This window comes from Pteropus vampyrus, unplaced genomic scaffold (genome assembly GCF_000151845.1).
Source record: "Pteropus vampyrus isolate Shadow unplaced genomic scaffold, Pvam_2.0 Scaffold26, whole genome shotgun sequence".
Lineage (NCBI taxonomy): Eukaryota > Metazoa > Chordata > Mammalia > Chiroptera > Pteropodidae > Pteropus > Pteropus vampyrus.
In genome coordinates, this window is record NW_011888807.1 from 2520142 (window position 1) to 2533553 (window position 13412).

Sequence of the window (13412 nt, forward strand, 5' to 3'; positions counted from 1 at the left end):
TATAATATCAAAAAAGTGTAGATCTAACAAAGGACAGCAATGGGGAAATTCCAGGATCAAAGATCAGCAGGTCTATAAAACAATCATACCAAGTTAGAGAAAAATGACTGAGGCTTCAGGAGGAGGTTGGAGGAGAATCTTTGGGGAACAAAATTCAAACATTTATGTAGTATGGTAGTGTTTATGGAGGAAATTAAAATATTAAAATGGTAATTTGTTCAGAGTGAAAAAGGGAACTTGGCTCCAGAGATATCATTTAATGATGGGAAAAAAATGCAATTATAGGACAAACTTTATACACCTCGAGAATCTGAAAATAAATCAACAAACAAAAGAGGTGAGATAGTAAAAGCAGAAAAAGGGAAGAAAGGAAATATTTATAATCATCTTTTTAAAAAATAAAGTGATACATATGGTTGATTAAATATATGTATATATAAAATGCAATTTTGTTTGAAGGCATAGGTGACTGAAATAGAAAATCTGAGGATACTGATATAAATATATCAAAGGAAAATCTACTTTATTCTCTCTATTCAAATGTTATCTCATCTAAAACCACTCACAGACTCATCCTCAATAATGCTTAACCAGATAAGGCACGACATATCTCTATCATGTTGACACATAAAATTAACCATTACACTCCTCAGATTTATCTGATAAGTTCCAAAACTAGATTTGTTGACACCTTCACTACTCTGTTACTGAGAAAAATCAGTATCCTCAAAGAAAGAGATAGGCATTTTTTTTTATATCTATCTACCTACCTATCTATAATTAAATGTTCAGTATCATGCTAGAAAAATGTAGAATTGAAACATAGGAAGGGGAATATTTGATGTGGGATATTGAGAAAATTTTCACTAAATGTATAGTTGACCTGAGCATTATTCTACCCAATTGTTCAAAATGGATTCCAAATATCTGTTAATAAAGTTAAGTGATTTAGTTCAAATATTAATAAAAAATAAGTCCCTAAAGATTTTTAAAACTTGTAATTTAATCTTGAAATCTTTTTAAAATATCTTAAAATATAAAGTAGCAACAAAAGCAGGAAACACATAGAAGATAATAAAAATAGCATGGCATTAACACATTATTCAGCACAGATCTAAAATCTACCATGGACTAAGAAGTTTATCACAAGATTTATGTGTGTGAATGATACTTTTTCAATTGATATGATTTATCTAATGAAAAATATTTTTCAGACTATCAATTTTTTTATAACTATTACTCATATGGCTGATAATTTTGGAAAGATCTTGTATCATTTTGCTATCATCAGAAAATTAGCGCATAACAAACAACCACAAAATCTCTTTGGTGCAGCACAATACATGTTTATTTCTTACAAGTCTGGGTATCAGCTGAAAACTGGCTGATCTCAGCCAGGCTTATTCTTGTGGCAGTGGATCAGCTGACTCACTTTAGTCTAGGACATCTCTACTTTATCTGGTTCTCGTCCTTCTGAGACCAGCAGTCAACCTAAGCATGTCCTTCTCATTGTGGTGGTACAAGAACATGGGAAACAAAACTCAATCATACAAGCTCTCTTAGTACTCTCCTTGCATCAGATATGCTAACATCTGATTGGCCAAAACATGGCTGAGCCTAGAGATAGGGAATTATGTACACCTACAAAAGAAGAGCAAGGCAAATTTACAAGGCAAAGGTCAAGGATAGAGGAGTAAGTGAGATTTGGGCCTAATGCTGAATTCTACTACATATCTAAGCAGAGGATTCCATTTTGAAAAAACTTGTTGTGATGGAAAGGGATTCACAAACAAGTCAAACATGTATTATGCTCATGAAAAACTATAGTTTTCTAAATAATTTATGGTAGCTGGTGTTATTGTTACTGTGGCTGTAATTCTGACAATTAGTAATTGATGTGCTTCTTGTTTATGGTGGTAAAATATGGTGATGCATGAAAGCTAAAATAAAGGAAATGAACAAAATAGCTCAAGTAATGCAAACTGAAGAGTGACAAGAAAAACTAATTAGCAAACATATTTATACTATAGAGAAATATAAATGAGGTTATTTTCTTATTTGAAAAATACGCAACTTGTAAGCCGTAATATAAATTCAGGACACTGAAATTTGATTATAGTTGAAATAAAAATGACCCGAATTTGGCTAACTTTATACTTAAAACATATGACTAAAACACATTTCTCAAATTTTTGCATGTTAGATATGATAAATATCGATTACAGGGGAAAAACTTTTAAGAAATTACTTTAGCCACCATTTAATTGAAGTCATTAAATGAGTTCTACTTGGATGCTTGTAGATTTACTGAATGGTTTCTCATTTTTTTATGGATTATTACTTTAATGAATTCAAATATACTGCTATTCACAATCTTCTAGAAAATTAAGGCATAAATATTCTCTTTTTACCAATTTTAAGTGTTCTGGCAATCAACCAATACACTTACTTTGGCAATCAACCAATACACTTTAGGGTTAAACAAATGTTGTTGATAAAAATATTATGAAGTGTAAACTTACAAATTATATTTCAAATTTTTCAAATTTTCAGGACATTTATTTTATTTATAGTAAGCAGTCATAGAAAAATCTGTGTCATAGAAAAATCTCTATGTATATCTTTCAGCACCCTTTATTTTAGTTAAATTAGCTGTAATGTTCTTAATTATTTAAAACTACATTGAACAAATTAGGAATATGAGAAGCGTATAGGAATACATTTCCTAAATTTTTCTAAATTTGACTAATGAAGAAAATTAATCACTTTAAGAGAATGCAGTTTTTAGGAATCTGAGAAGCATATGGGAATACATTTTCTAAATTTTCCTAAATTTGACTAATGAAGCAAGAAAATTAATCGCTATTTAGAGAATGTAGTTTTTGATCCATCACATAGAAGTTGCTGAAATATGAGTCGAGAAAGCTTTATAAATTCAGGGTCACTCAGGATTTTCTTGAAAGAGAGAGATAGTGTGTATTGATTGATAGGTATTATAAGGAATTATAAATATGAGGTACCTATATAAACTTATGCAGCCAAATCTATTAAATTATGATAAATGTTTATAAACAAATATTTATAAAAATGTTCAAAGTCTTCTTTGTGAGAAACTATTTCTCCTGACCATGGTTAAAATGAAACTTGTGAATTAAAGTAGAAAAATGTCTCATCAAAACCAGCCTTGCAAATGACCAAAGTTGCTGCATAAGGGAAATAGAGATGTCTTGGAGGCTTATAAACTCCCTTCTAAATCCAAAAGAAAATTTAAAAAGAAATAACAGAAATTTAGATCCAAAATGTAGCTTGGAGAAAATATAGTTGAATCATCTGATGAGAAAATGAATTGATTCGAAGTTACAATGATAATGTCACATCTCAGAATCCAAGCTGGAACCCATGCTTCTTGTTTCTCAGCTTTATGCCCTTTCTGCAATTTCATACTAACCAGGTAAAGAGAAGATCTTAGCAGTAGTTAATGCACTATATTCTGTTATTAACTCTTTGGGCTTTAAATCTGAAGGGATATGGGGTGTGGGAATCGATGTCACAGCTGATTAGACAAATCTGACAAAATATATGCAACTTTTTCTTCTGCAAATTATTTCCAGAGTAATTATTTTTACAGAAAATGTTTTTTTATATTAAGGTGTAGTTTGAATGTCAGAATGTGGCAGACCCAGAGTTGTCACTCCCCAAAATAGCAGTGTCAACACATCTTGATTTCCCTTATAATTAGAGAGATTTAGCCTATTAACCACTTGAATGCACAATGGACAAATGATATTTTCATAAGGCAGCACCTGTAGTAATAAATGAATTCTGAAAAATTACTTTTAAAAATAAAGCAAATTATGCTCAATAAGTACAATTTCTTCCAAAATCACTTCTCAGAGAATGTCTACTGATACCAGAACAAATTATTGATTGATTTAAAAGAATGTAACATCAGTCATTTCTGGGGAAAATAAAGTGCCTGATTGAACTAATTGCATGTTTTCTGATTCAGAGTTATTCATGTACACATTTTATTATTCAGTCAAGATTTTTCCCATAATGTAAAATATAAATTTTTCATTTTTCTTATTACAAAAGTATTATATATGTATATTTTGAGATATATCAAAATACAAATAATGAAAAAATAAAAATCATCTGTGATCTTACATTCACTGTTAACATTTGAATATCTATGCTTTCAAGATTTTTTCTCACATATACATGAATTACATTCTACATAGTTTTGTAAACTAAAAAATTAAATGTAATCTAAATTATCTTTCTGTCATTAATTTTTCAAAAACAAATTTAATGTCTTCATACTATAAATGAATAAAAATTATTTAACCAATCCTCTGTCTTTATACATGTATACAATTTATTTTGAGATTAAAAAACAATAATTTTTTAAAAATATATTTGACATATATAACCCCCCCAATAATTAAAAAATCAATGTCCTGGATTAGCTAAAAGAAAAAAGACATAGATGATAACATTCAACTCAATTGATTTTAGTAGTAATATTTTAATAGCAAAGCTTAAAAAAATAACTTCATATTAATAGGTTTGTTGGAAAAATTTCCTGAGGCATACCGGAATCAACCTCCAAAGAATGACAGGACAAGAGACCTAAAAAGGAGGTTGACAATTCCAGAATTAATCAGAGTTTCTGAAGAGAACTTACCTACAGAAGCAGTCTTGGACAGCAGCAAGATAGCGGTCCTCTGCACCAAAAAGGGTTGTGGGGGTTGATATATACACCCTCCAGGAACACGGGGGGTTTGTAGGCAAGTAGCATGTGCTTGTTAAGAGATATATATTCCAAGGCAGTAAACAACTTAATGAGCCTACTTATCTAAGAACATTCCTTTCAGGTGAGACGGGTCCACTCTTCTGTGGGTGTACTGGTGGTCACTGAAAGAAACTCGCTTCTTAAGACAGATTGGGTCATGTCAAGCACTACAAAGCATTTTGCCTAACAAGCATATTAGTTGAAAGGTTTTCAATTTTGAAACCAAAGTGTTTTATGCTCTTAATTTTTTTCAGATTTTTTTTTTCATGAAAGAGAGTTTAGGACACTTGTAAAAATTATAGCTAATAGTGCATAATTGAAAACAGCAGAGGTAAAATGATAATGCAAATAGTCTGGAAACATACAGATTTTTTGTGTCCTGAAATGAATGTGTTTTTGATATAAGGTTAAAATATATAATAAGTATGGAATGAGAACTTTAATAAAGTAATTTCATTCAACTTTTGTGTCAACCTGATAAGACAAGAATCATCGTATTATCATTACTGCTACAGACCCAGAAGCCACAGTTGTGTAACAGTAAATAAATTTCTTGATGATGTACAGCTGATAAAAGAAGAAACTAGAATTCAAATCATTGAATCTGAATTTCTGTAATTATCACTTCTATATTCAGAAAAACTCAAGGCAATTTTACTTCCCTCTCTTCTCCTAATTTTAGTGGCAGATTAGAGTTATTAAGACTTTTTTATATGGCCCTTCCCAAAGTATGGTCTATCTTGAAAAATATTTCACGGGCACTTGAAAAACATGTGTATTTTGTGGTTGGATGGTATATTATATAAATGACAATTAGGTCAAGTTGGTTGATAGTGTTGCTCAAGTCTTCTATCTTACTAGTTTTTTTAGCCACTTCTTATATCGACTACTGAGAGAGAAGTATTGAAACCTCTAATATAATTGTCTATTTCTTCTTCCAATTCTATGAGTTTTTTGCTTCATGTATTTCGAAGGTCTGTTATTAAATACATAAATATTTAAGATCATGTCCTCTTATAATGAATTTATCTGTTTATCATTTATAAAATTATTCTTTTTGTGTCTGGTAACATTCTTCACTCTGTAATCTACTTTTCTGATGCTAATATAGCCACTCTAGTTTTCTGATGATTAATGTTAGCATAATACCTATTTTGCCATTAGTTTACCTTTATCCAATTTGCACCTCTGTATTTAAAGTGGGTTTTTAATAGGCAGTATATAGTAGGGTCTTGATTTTTTAATCAACTTGATAATCTATATTTCCTCTTTTTCTGCTTTCTCCTGAGTTTAGTAGTTTCACAATTACTTTTTTCTCTCCTCTTCTATTTAGCATTAACTTGAGGCAGTGCTTATTGTTGTTTTGCTTGCTTTATGGTTTATAGTATACATCTTTAACTTAACACATTTTACCTGCCCCTGATAGTACTTATAACAGTATATATGTGGTGGACACAGCACATTAGTACTTTAGTAAAGTTCCTGACAAATTATTGGTGATAATCTTGTAATAAGACTAATAAATGTGAACTGATATAGTGTAGAATCATAACTAGTCAAACATCTCAAGGTGATTTATTAATGAATCAGTGTCAACTTAGTTGGAAATTTCCAGGAGCATGATGCAAGATTTTGATGTTCTATGTTTAGCAATATTGCTAAACTCAAGGTAGGATAAAATTTAGTTATATATATATAACTAGAAAACAATCAGGAGGTGTTTTATGTCTATGTGTTTTGAAAGTTATCAGTCAGAATTTAATATGTAATAAGTTAGTGTAACATGGCCAACAGAAAGAAACAATGCTTACTCTATATGTTATTCTATCTGTCATAAAGGAGAAATGCTTTTTAAACTTTAGGAGATGTGTTATTCAGTATGTGGAAATAGCTCCAGAGAGGCAACTCTAAGAACAAAGAGGAGGAAGCCTCCACCATCACAGCAGCTCACCACTGAATATAAGAATTTGAGCAAATTCTTTTTGCATTCTACTTTAAGTGAGTTTTATTGACAACTGGATATTGGTTGTTCTCATGAATTTGCATGAATATTCCTAAATCAACTTGTTTCTCAGGAGCATGATGCTCAGGTAAAAATGTATTTTAATCAAGGACGCAAAAATCTCAAAGCTTGTCAAAATCTAGCAACGAAACAAGGGCCATTTATCATAATGAGTTTAATATATAATTATGAGTATTTTGATTTTATCAAATAGAATGAGGGAAGCTATGAGACCTTGGAAAGGTAAAATAATTTAGAGATATAAAACATAACCTTCACATGAGGATTCGATGAGATAATGCATGTAAAATGTGGTGATAGATGACTCTCATATTTCCTCTTCATACTGTTAAATCAACAAACCACTTCAAGTTGAAGTAACATTTTGTTAGTAATCTTGTACTTAATTGCATTTTTTGCATTGTTCAAAAGATAAATGTACCCTCATGTGCATATGTATTTTGACATGAATACAAAGTATTTGACATTGAAAAAAAGATATTTTGGAAGTGGATTGAACATATCGGAATTAAGAATTAAAAAAAAAAAAAAAAAAAAAGAAGAACATTGTCCTGATAACTAGCTGTCTTACATAGGTGCTTATTTTCTGATATAAATACATGAAGAAAAGCACTTTATGGGAAAGAATACAGCACATGAAATTTTTGGCTATATGAGAGATTCAAATGGACATATAAAAAAGAGAGTCTGGAGATGTCCTTTTAATACCTGACAACTGAAATCAGGAGAATGGAGGAGGTGTCCTAAGGAGACAGAGGTATAAGAATAGGAGAAAAATAGAAGAAATGTACCAACATATAGTAGTCTTCTTGACCAAGTGAACTGAGGAACTAATAAAAAGAGAGGCTAGTGGTAAGGGGAAACATGAACTAAAACATGGAAGGGAATGTGTTTCTTGAAGGGAGCGGTCCACACAGTTTACTAAAGTTGAAAGGTCAAATAAACTAAGAAGAGACAAGTGGCTTTTGGCTTCAGCTAGGCAAGTTATGAAAACTATTTTTTTTAGTCCTAGTATATTCCAGTCACAGATTTCTCTGACCATAGCAAAAGACCTTGAATTTTGAAAACGTGGAGAACTTTTATCTACATAATTTTCTTAGGTATATTAGTTATCCGATGGATGGGCTTTGTAAACACTGTATTATACTTACTGGGAGATGAAGTAACTAGTTCAAAAATTTAATGAAATTCTAAATTTGGAAAAAACTGCCATAAGAATATTTACACAAACTAGTATATGCTCTCCAAGTACCTTAAATATGTATTTATTATTTTGAAGTAAATAATGTTTAAGGACATTGTAAATTATTTTAAAAATATTAAGTAGAACTTATAAATTATTAGTATGATAACTATGTTTTTTATATATGTATCATATATATTGGTTTTAAAGAAAGGTAATAGATGGTGGGCTACATGAGCCCCTTGTGAATTTTACTTCTCTCTTAAACTGCTCAAACATTATCTTTTCTGTAAAACATTCCTGCTATGCCATCCTGGTGATGGAGTAAATCACTTTGCCCTTGTACCCACGCTGTAACTTGAGCACAGTGAGTATAAATTTTAACAATACATTAGATGATAGTGCCTATTAACTAGGTCCAAAGCCTCATGCCTTATTCCTCATGGTCACCATTGCCTAGGATATGGCTTGATACATAGTAACAGCTCAAAGAATTTTTACAAACCACTGAAATAATTTTCTTGGGGAATATAGGTTATAGAAATAGAGTTTATCTTAGATACTTTTAGTTTAATCCCTTCGTTTTTCTAGGTGACAATACTGACAGCTTAAGGTATCAAATGTCTTTTTCTGAAAATTAGCTCTTCTCAAAGAAGGGCTTTAATCATATTTTTACCTGGAAATACATTACAAAAATATGAACACCAGTACAATTGCCGTATTTTATTTCAGAAACAAAAATTGGCCAAAATAGCATTTTCAAATTACAAAGTAAGAAAGAATGCCAGAATATGGAAAAACATATATCCCTAAACAGAAGGCATAATTTTGGAATGAGGTGGCTAAATACCTTATAGAGTTTTGATCTCACATATACTTGTTCTCTATAAAAATGTTTGAGGTAGCTTAGAAAAATATTTCACATTTACTGTGAATAGAGAATATTTTTATTTTGAAACAAAAAATACTTCATATAATAATGCTAAAAAGAGATATGCTTTATATTCGTGTTATGTAAAGTTTTTTTTTTTAATACAATCTGTATGAGTTGGAATGTGGTTTCTCAAAAACCAAATTATGCAGATTTCCTTTGAATCACAAGTAGAGAGACAATTTGCCATCTATCTGCATAAGGGTGGAATAGTTTCATCTGTGGGGAGAATGTATAATAACACACAACAATTCTTTCAAGATTAGAGAGAATATCTACATCTCTCTGCTATGGGAATTTATTTATAGATAAAATCTAAAGATGGCAGAAGATTTTGTGATAATTTATTTTAATCTACTAGACGTTTGAATTTTCAGAATAAGATTTAAACAAAGTTTTTCCTTTTCTTGATTAATGATAATGGATTCCTTAATTGTTATAGAAAATTTTTATTATATATTTGGAGGGTTCAAATTATTAAAAATATCTTCTTTATAGTAAGCCAGTCTGTCTATAATATTTCTTTTTTGTTTCTACTTAAAGCCATACATAAGAAAATAAAATATCGCTTTTAAAATGGCACTTTAAATACTTGAAGATGATTATCTTATAATCTCGAAATTTCCATTTCCATAAGGAATACCTTCTAATTTTCTTCATATATTTCTGTTATTATACTGTTATTATATACTATTACTATGCATCAATATTTTTATTACTATCTTCTGATATATTTTTCATTTTGTTTATATTTCTATTAAAGTATAAAATCTGGAAGCGAATGAAGTATTCTAAATGAGACTTAACTAGCTCAGAAATTATTGTAACTCATTTGAGATATCTATTTATTTAACAACTATTTAGTGAGCATATATATAAGAGAAGCAGTTTGCAATGGTTAGAATAGTCAGTCACCCAGCATCCTGTTCATAGTAGACACTTTTGAAGTTTTTTGCTCACCATAAGTTTCTCAGTGGTGTTTTGAAGGCACCTCATACAACTGATTGTTCATTACTCCTCCCAATTCCAGTTTTAGTATGTTCTACTGATAGCTTAAAATTGACCATGAAGGGAATATTTACACCATGAAAATCCCAAAACACTACAATAAGTATTTTTATTTTTTATTTCATTTGCTTGGTTTTGTTTTGTTTTTTCTTTGGTGGGGGGGCGTGGAGAGTTCATAGTTAAACATATACCAGCATATCACTGTCTTTGTTTTCTTTTGTTTTGTTTGTTTTGTCTTGTTTTGAGCTTCTTCCACCCCTATTTGTGGGAATCCAGGCAGTAAATTTTTATTAAATGACTTGATCTTATGACTTTAGTTAATTAGTCTAGTGGCAAACATAAATTATGTAATTAACAGATACTTGAAAATAATATTTACTTTATGTTATCAGGGTATAACATTTACTTAAATCTTATTATGTTATGCTGATCATTTATACAGTTATTAATCAACAATTTTAAATTCAATCCTCTCACCTGATAAAAATGACATGAACGTATAAGTCAAGTGAGAGGTGCTTCACTGACTTCTTCTTCAAGCATAAGTACCCCTGGATGGATTGGCTACTTCTCATAAGGAGGATATCTGCCACTCTCCTTTTTTATTGCTGCGTTCAATTTACATAATCTTCAATTGCCATCTACAATTTAAAGCAGAAGTATTGCTAGAACCCCTGAGGACTGAAATCATGCAAATATCAAGAGAACTCTTGTCTGGTTGAGAATGGCATTGCTTTAATACATAATATATATTATGTAGACACTTATGACTTCAGAAATTCAGGGAAAGATTTGCCTCTTTCTAGGAAGATTTAAAAAATATGGAAGATTTTGATTGAGATTATTTAACATTTTATAATCCTAGATGGCAGATATCAACCTACTTATACATTTGATAAAGATCTTTGTAATTAGAAAACATCACAAACGAGAGAAAAAGTAGCCCACTGAAAATCCTAATATTAATACTGTGTCCCAACAAGTCTGGAGACCACTTGTCAGATGATCCATAAAGAGTATACTGTGAAGACTATCAGCAGAGTTTACTGAACTAATACCAGTGACATCTAATTATATGTGCAAACAAAATGAAGGAGAAACATAGCTGAGTAAGTGGAAAGTGTTTTTTCATAAACTCTTAGATTCAAAAAATGCCTCTGAAATTGCTCTGAAGGTGGTTTGGGCTGCTTTTGCTCTGTTTTACTTACTAAATTATAAGAAAAATTATTATTCACCTGTATTGTTTGGCAGACCAAACCATAAACTGAATTTATTATGGTAACGAATCAATTTTTGTAAAAAATGCCATGAAAAGGGAATTTATTAAAAGTAAACTTATGGTTTTATCAATTAAAAGCTATGAAATTTCAGGAAGTGAACAGAGAATTTATGGAGATAGAAATACAGAATGGTAAATGGGTAGGATTTTTAAAAATGTCTATTTCTGGGAAGAAAGGTCTACATTAAAAAAAAAAAAAAGCCAATCAGCTATATATTAAAAGTCTAACCCTTGATTGGAATAATGTCCTAAATACACAGAAAATGCCTTCTTTTTAGGACAGTTTGAGGAAATTCTATTAACATTTATGTTCCATTATTTCTGTTATTACTACCAGACCAGATTGGTACTTTTGTACTTAGCATATTTAAATGATATCTAAGGCTAATGGCTCACTATTTTAGAACTGGAGACTTTGGTTTCCCAAAAGTGCAACCAGGTTTCAGCACATTTTGTCCCTGTAGTTTCTTTTTTCAGGGATAAGTGATTCTACTGTAGATTGATATAAATGTACAGAATTACTTCCATTTATTAGTAGAATGAAACTTCTTTTTTTAAAGTTTAGATGTATAATCTATTTTACCACAAATAGTCTATCGACAGTTCTCTCTTTAATAGTAATACTGCATGTTCTAACTTAACCGATGTGCTATCTCAGAATCTACCCTCCAAATAACCACAATACAAAAGATTCCTTCTTTATTGTCCATTTTTGTTCTTAATATCTAATAAATTTCTGTATATTTTTATATACTCATCCAGTTACAATAATGCTAAATTCTACTATAACACTTCTCAAATTTTTCTAACAACCTTCCATATAGTAAAAGCAAACATCTCATTAAAGAAACATGGATTTGTACCAGACATGTCTACAGTAATGGTGATAGAATTGCTTTTTTTCCCCATTGAAACTACTCACTTGCATGTTTTTATGATATTCATGCCCACTAAGTGGTAGAATGATATACTGTCTATTTTCTATATAAATCAATTCATCTTTGTGGTCCATTTTCATGTTCTTTTTCACATCAGTTTCCCCAGTATCTTAGATTAGAATTCTCTAAGGCGATTCATGCAATGTTCTGAGAATTGAGAAAATAGTTTCCTGGATATTCTACCTGTTATTCGGTATATCAATGACCTTATATTAGCCTCTTCATCAATATTTGCATTAAAAGGGAGTCTATGATATCATTTCATTGTTAGCCCACAGGGACCACATTCTTTTAAAGAGCTACTATAGTTATGTTTACCCTGAATGCTTTCCTTAGGACAGCATTGATCCATAAGAGAGCAGTGTCTGCCTTCTTCCTGATTGACCATTATCTTCAAATTACCAGATTAACTATAATTCATGAATGCTTACCTTTCTGGTCATGATTTGCTATTGCGAACATTGGATAAGAAGAAAGGTATGAAGAGCTAGTCCCCTATAACATTTAATTCAGGCTTACACCTGAGTCCTTAGCCACAACCGGCTATAGAAGAATCTTCATCCTCAAATAAAACATTTTCAGCTTTCTCTTATAATTATTCTAACGTTGCATTATTTCATTATAAATAAGGTGCATGTTCCTTCTTCAGTAAAGAGTACTAAAATGGAACCTAAAATTAGACTTAAAACTTCTACTTTAGCTATAGAATTTATAAAACTTTTTTTCAATTTCTCTTTATTTACAAAAATATTTCAAGTAATTACCTGGCTTGAATGCTATGTTTTAACATGGATAATTTATTATCATTGCTACTTCTACCCTGAGTAACATTGCTTTATGGGTACTTTTTATACTTAAAGCCAATTAAATCATCTTGGAAAAAACTTGCTTGTACATGGAAAGATTAAGACCTTTTAGACAACTATAATTGGGAGAATTTCTTGCAGTATATTGATGATATTAGCAAAAACATATCTTCATACATTACATCTTCAATGCAGCCATAGTGCTATGGGTTTTAAATATCACCAAAATTTGTTATTTTCCATCTTGTTTTTCTAACTAAATTTTAACTTGGTAATCCCATTTCTTGACTCTCATAGACATACTTTCGCGTTGGGCTCTCTTCCTGTTAGTTCTAATTACATTGCAATTTTTTTAAAAGCATTATGTTCAGTGTTATCTCATTTGGTAGAAAATGTATATATATATATATTATTTTATTTTTAATTAAATTTATTGGAATGACATTGGT